Genomic DNA, 7,308 nt, shown 5'->3' with positions numbered 1-7,308 from the left:
CAACGTTTTTTTCTGAAAATCTTTGTCATGTATAAGATAATCATTTACTAGATATAAGTTTAAAAAATGAAGTTACAAGATACTCCAATATACTTATATCTTTTCCAAATACTACTTGAACTACCACCGTTCAAGTTATAATTAGTTCAAAAGTTCATCACATAGATTAGACTACAAGATAATACTTGAATAGATTCAACCTTTAAAATATCATCAAAATAAAATGAAGTTATGAGATAATTCATTTGATGCAAACATCATTTTGAAAACTTGACCCTGCCAACAATCAACAATCGCCCAACCGTAGCCTTTCTATCGAAGTGCTCTGGGTAGTGTTGCAGAAATATCCAATTGGATGATAAACTCATTACGGGAGTTTGCCGCGCCAGGAAGACCACTTACGATGATCAGTCGTAGTAGTGCAACCCCACCATTTTCTACATGTAGAGGATAACCTGTCGGATTTACTTGTCAACCGAACACTGAACTCCTAAGGAATGGACCGCCTTAGCGGAACTTCCAGGCCATTTGGGCCAATATAATAAGGCTGGGCCGGCGCCACTCGACCACTTACGCCACTCCTAGTTCAGATGAAATCCATGACTCTGAAACGTAAAGCTCGTTCCCCCTTTCCCCAAGTAGAAACTTGTTGATACGGCTCCACCAAGAAGTCGTATCTAGTTGGAAAGGAGAACTCACCGATATTTCCCAGGCGATGCCTGTTAATGGATTAACTTGTTCCAAGAATTTTACTTCCCGAGTGTTGGGTAAGTAATCAATTCATTTAACAAAATAGCAACCTTGTTGCGAATATAAAACACACCACAGAGCCGGATCCCTCAGGTTTTGAGCGAGTATTTAAATCCCCTTCGAAAGGAGGATCATAAATATAAAAATGAGTTTTGGGATCCGCTCTAACTTTTAAAAATCATTTTGAAGACTCGCAAAACATTTTTAAGAATGTTTGGAGTGATGCTGATTTAACAAAATAAATCAGTCCCAATATATTAGAAAATATCTGAATATTATTATTTAAATAATATTTCCATAAAGAATAATCTTTATAAAAATAATTGAAGTAGAAGTTTTAAAACTTATACTTGAAATGAATATTAAATAACCAAAGATATACCTATACGAAAGTACTATCTTTATTTGAATAATCAAAAGTGAGTTTGATTATCGACACCTTATTCTTTAATAAACTAAAGAATATATCTCAGCAAATAATCGGAGTCATAGATCCTCAAATGAATATTCAAATAATATTCAATAAATAAAATAAGCTGAGTCATAAGCCCTTGAATGAATATTCGAAATAATATTCATTAAATAATAAGCTGAGTCATACATCCTCAAATGAATATCCAAGTAGTATTCAATAAATAATATAAAGGAGTCATAAGTCCTCGAATGAATATTCAAGATAATATTCATTAATAAAATAAAGTTATCGAATAAACCTTATTCGATTAATAGTTTTGAAAACTATAACCCTATATATATATATAAATATATATATAAAATCTACTCGGGATCCTCGACTCCCGGTTTTAGAAAATGTTTCCACCTTTGGGTCCCTATACTAAGGGTATATGCAAATTACCGCTATTCTCTAGCATAGGTATTATCAACTGAACCAACAGATATATATCGCAAGAATATGAAACAGGCATGCATATATATACCATATCAGCATGCTTCAATATATCGCAAAATTTGCTAATTAACCAACATGCATTCATCACAAGATAATGCATATACATATATACATCACAACAACAGTATAACGGGTAGAAAACTTGCCTGAGCGACTGGGGGTTACAATGGCTCGGGACGAGTCTGGTAACCTATAAACAACAAGTAAGTTGGAATTAAACCAAAGTCACTTGTAAATCTATACATTAACCAACTTAGACGCTAACGCTCGCTTTGCGCTTACGGATTCTCTTAAGTCACTCGAGTACCCTCGGCTCCACCATTTTTAATAATTTAACCATTACGAGATTTAAGGCGATTCCTTTGCGAGTGTCTTACCAACTGCCTATTACACCTTACATAAATGTTTCATACTTCAATTAGTCCTTTAAGGTCTTTAACCTATGTTTCAAAGTAAGGCGAGGGGTAAGGGTTCGTTCGCGAAACGTCGTTACTTAAAACGGCCGTTTCTCCTAAACCGTTCATCGGAATCCAACGAACCACATATCAAAACAAAGATCGTAACGTGAACTATCTAAACATGGCAATGGTCAAAACCTAGCAGTGAGTTCAAGGGTTCTGATGTTAAGAACAAAAACAGTCTAGGGTAAATCGGGCATTATGACGGCTATGTTTACGCGATTTCCCAAATTTTATATCACTCAAATTCATCACCAAACAACCCCAATCCATTCATACAACCAAAGTCCATCCTTATCACATCATAACATCCCCAATAAATTCAATATTAACATTTATACTTATGCTTAAGCTTGAATTTAACTATACTTAAGTTCTTTTAACCAAAACAACAAGATTCACCATTCCATTTCACTACCACTCCAACCCAAACTCTAAACCACAAGCATTAAGCTACTATATCACCATAACAATCAAAATCATCTTATTATACAAAGGAATCTAGGGTTTGGAGATGATATACCTTCCTTGCAGTGGTGGGAGTAGCTAGGAAGCCTTAAGAAGCCTTGAGAAGTCTTAGGGATGCTTGGATCTTAAAGGAAAACAAGAAAAATCAAGGTAAAAACTTTGAAATCACTATTCATTGTCTTCTTCATTGATTTCTTGAAGAAGATTGAGAAAGAATTGAAGGCTTAAACTCATAAGATAGCCATAACTATGCATAAGGACGACTAGGGAATTATCTTACCAATTTAGGAAGCCTTGATCTTGAGTTTTGAAATTTCTTTCTCTTGAAAATGGGAAAAGCCGAGAGCAATGAAGAAATAAGAGGTTTTGTGTTTTTTGTTTTGATGAAATGAAATGTTTGGCTTGGTTGATTGAATTAGATTTGTTTTATTTTAGGTTAATTACCAATTTAACCTTAGTTTTGTGTGGTTAACAATCCACCACATTTCCTTCCTTCTTATGTCATGCTTGCATCACTTTGTGATGTCATCATCCCTCTTTTGTCCTCTTTCTATTGGTTGGATGACATCATCCCCACTAATCTCTTTGATTAGCTTCTAATTGTTTGCCTAATGACCGCTGATCTGTTATACGGTTCGCTTAACTTTCGTTTTCGTTTATCGTTTGAGGGATCATACCCGGGATCTTATTACTTAGGTTCCCTTAACCTATCTCAATACATTATATTCCTTTTTATGATCCTCTATTATAATCCTTTAATTTAAATCCTTTAATTTAAATCCTTTAATTTAAATCCTTTAATTTAAATCCTTTTTATCCTGTTACCTTATACTCAATTCTTTCCGTATCTAGTAGATTTTCGGGAAAAATCAAAGTGTTCGGAATTGGATTCTGACGATCTTTACATACACTTATATACCATATAGAGTACTAATAAAATCTCAGAATATCCATAACAGAACCCCTACATAGTGTGGCATGAAAAGTTTTCTCATTCAGCAAAACACTATTAATAAGGGTTTCAAAAATTTCCAAAAATTAGGGTTATTACAGCACCTGCCACATTTCATAGATGCATGATGGCTATCTTCTCTGACATGATTGGTCAGAATATAGAGGTGTTTATGGACGATTTCTCTGTGTTCGGTTATTCTTTTGATGAATGCTTGGAAAATCTTGGTGTCGTTCTTAAACGGTGTGTTGAGTCCAATCTGGTTCTCAACTGGGAGAAATGTCACTTGATAAGTGGCATTTTATACCACTTAGAACGTCTTATAATGGCTTAAATTGATGTCTTGAAATCAAGTATTTTGTGTATTTGATGCGTTTTTCTAGTGTTTGTGCATTTCAGGGTATTACTCGTGTTTGAGGAGAGATTTCATCATGAATAAGCCTAAGTATATGCTTGGCATTGCAAGTGGGAAGTTAGGAGCAGACCGCAGCAGAAAACAGTAGTGAATTAATAAATTTTCCAGTGAGGTGTTGGGCGCCCGCTCAGCCTGGCTGAGCGGCCGCTCAAGAAGCTGGGCGGCCGCTCAGGATTGCTGGGCGGCCGCTCAGGGTCGTGAATTAAAATTCTAATTTTTAGAGTTATATTTCTGTTTGACTTCCGACTTCTGAGATAGCTGGGACTTGTGGGGCTTCTATATAAGTAGTTTTCAGAGACGTTTCACATCCGTGGAATCGTGGTATCAATCGAGGAGCAAGGAGAGAAGGAAGAAGACCGTTTTAACACATCGCAACGAAGAAGAGGAATCATAGTTTTCTTGTGATTCTTTTATTTGTTGTATCAGTGGATGCTAGTTTTCTTTACTTTGAACCTTATTACTCTTGTGACGTACTCTTGTTTTAATAAGTAGTTTTATTAGTTATTCTCGTGTGTTATTATCATGTTTTCATAAGAACCCATAGTGACGATGAGTTCAATCATGGGCTAATCATGATCATGGGGTCGTAACGGATTTACTATAGAATTCTTTAGTTAGTTGTTTAATACCTTAGTATGTGATGATTATATGATATCTAGTATTGGTTGTGCTTATTCATCTTATGTGCGTCGCGAACATATAAGATAGGGTGTTAACCTCTTGTGAAGCGACAGTGGATCTTGAGGTTTAGAACTTGCCATGCTAGCATAGGTTCATGTATGTGTATGCATGATTAATGGGTAACTCTAACTGTTTTACTTACCCTGTGTAATCATAAAGAATAACTTGTGCTTAAATCGTTATGTTGTCAAATTCTGTAGACATATAGGGTCTCAACATAATTGATGCCTATTCAACTTCTATCTTAATTGTGGATGTTTGATAGAATGGTATTAGTACAACGAAAGTTGGCTTTTATCAGTTTCGTGTTGTTCGATTAATATCATCACTGTTACATGCTAAGGGTAATAACAATAACTATTGGAGGAAGTAGTAATGAAGTTATGATCTCATGTGTGTTTAATATTGTTAATTCAAGTGTCAATTAAGTGTTTAGTTCTCGTAGTTAATTCTAGTTAATAATTAGTTAATCAATTCTACGTGTTATTGTCTTGACATTGGGAAGTAATCATACATTGGTGAGTAAGTGTTAATTGAACATAATTAGTTTGAGTCTATGTGGGAACAAACTAGAAATTATTCTATATTACTTGCGAACATGTATACTTGCGTGAATTATTAGCGCGTGTTTTGTGCCTAACAAGTTTTTGGCGCCGCTGCCGGGGACTCGGCGTATTTGTTTAGTTTATGTACTTACCATCAGTGGTCATTAGGACTCATTGATTAAGACGTGTTACTTATTGTTTCCGGTTGTGTTTCAGGTACTTTAGAGAGCGTTTATGCAAACACGTTCTCGTACTCGCAAGAGGACTTTAGATATGGCTGAGGAGACAGACTCAGTTCTTGATATTCCGGAGAGGATAGATTTTAAAGATTCGGATAAAGAGAGTGAGCAGAAAGAACCAGTAATCATGGGTGATCGTATAGTTCCGGCAGATCCAGCTCTTATGGACTTTTCTCGGCCTAAAATTGATGACATTCCGTCAAGCATCCTTCATCCGGCTATTCAGGCCAACACTTTTGAAATCAAGCCAAGCACTATTCAAATGGTGCAGAATTCTGTTTCTTTCGGAGGTGCTGCGACAGAAGACCCCAACATGCATATCAGGAATTTTGTGGAGATCTGTAGTACTTTCAAATATAATGGTGTGACTGACGAGGCTATCAAGCTGAGGCTTTTCCCATTCTCTCTGAGGGATAAAGCTAAGGACTGGTTACATTCTGAACCAGCTGGGTCCATCACTACTTGGCAAGATCTTGCGCAAAAGTTTATGGTGAAGTTCTATCCAATAGCGAAGACTGCAGCTATGAGGAGTGCTCTTACTCGGTTTGCGCAGCAACCAACAGAATCTATGTGCGAAGCTTGGGAGCGCTATAAGGAGATGTTGAGAAAGTGTCCACATCATGGGATACCTGACTGGATGGTGATCACTGGTTTCTATAATGGTTTGGGGGCCCAATCTCGGCCCATGCTCGATGCAGTAGCTAGAGGCACCTTGTGGGCCAAAAGCTATACTGAGGCTTATAATTTTATTGAAACTATGGCTGCAAATGAGCATCAAAACCCAACTCAAAGGATGATGCCTGGGAAGGTAGTAGGTATTCTGGAAGTTGATGCAGCTACAGCTATTGCAGCGCAGCTCCAAGCGCTATCTTTGAAGGTCGATTCTTTAGCCACCTATGGATTCAATCAGATAGTTATGGTCTGTGAGCTTTGTGCAGGTTCTCATGCTATGGATCAGTGTTCTCTTGTTAATGAATCTGTTCAGCATGTGAACAATTATCAGCGACCTCAGTAGCCTGTGCCAGCAACTTATCATCCTAACAACAGAAATCATCCCAATTTCAGCTGGAGCAATACTGAGAATGCTATTCAGTAACCATATCAGCAAGGCGTAAGTAAACAGTTTAATCCACCTGGATTCCAGCAACCACAACATTATGCTCAAAGGCAATCATATCCTCAACAAGGAGATGCTGCTCCACCTTCTAGTGCTGATTTCGAGGAACTCAAGCTGTTGTGCAAAAGTCAGGTTGTTTCTATCAAGACCTTGGAAAATCAAATCGGTCAAATAGCCAATGCAGTGCTCAATCATCAACCTGGTATACTTCCCAGTGATACTGAAGTGCCAGGCAGGAATGAAGCTAAAGAGCAAGTAAAGGCTATTACCTTAAGGTCTGGAAAAGTTGTTGATGCTGAAAAAGCGAAAGACGGAGAAGCTGAAGTTATTGATGAAGAAGAGAAGCAAAAGGAGAAAGCGGCGGAACCAAGGAAGACTACTGTTGAACACACTCTGCCTGAGGGTAATACAGGGGAGAAACAGCTCTATCCTCCACCACCTTTCCCTAAGAGATTGTAACAACAAAAGCTGGATAAGCAATTCGGTAAGTTTCTGGAGGTGTTCAAGAAACTTCACATCAACATACCTTTCGCTGAGGCTCTGGAACAAATGTCTAGTTATGCAAAATTCATGAAGAGTATTCTTTCAAGGAAGGTGAAAATGGATGACCTTGAGACCGTTGCTCTAACGGAAGAGTGTAGTGCTGTGCTGCAACAAAAATTACCTCCAAAGCTTAAAGATCCAGGTAGCTTCACCATCCCTTGCACCATTGGCAAGTTGTCTTTTGACAAATGCCTGTGCGATTTGGGAGCAAGCATCAATCTGATACCATT

General features: G+C 37.4%; 1 non-coding gene across 1 annotated transcript; it reads right to left on the bottom strand.

Annotated features, from left to right (window-relative positions):
• Nucleotides 1-5,937: 5,937 nt before the first annotated feature.
• On the bottom strand, nt 5,938-6,045 carry LOC141709851 (small nucleolar RNA R71). Its single transcript, XR_012570407.1, has one exon. It is a non-coding gene; the product is annotated as a small nucleolar RNA R71 (small nucleolar RNA).
• Nucleotides 6,046-7,308: the final 1,263 nt, after the last annotated feature.

The sequence above is a fragment of the Apium graveolens genome, chromosome 2 (assembly GCF_009905375.1).
Source record: "Apium graveolens cultivar Ventura chromosome 2, ASM990537v1, whole genome shotgun sequence".
Taxonomy (NCBI): domain Eukaryota; kingdom Viridiplantae; phylum Streptophyta; class Magnoliopsida; order Apiales; family Apiaceae; genus Apium; species Apium graveolens.
The sequence above is the reverse complement of the archived record's forward strand: the minus strand, read 5'-3'. Positions and strand labels throughout refer to the sequence as shown.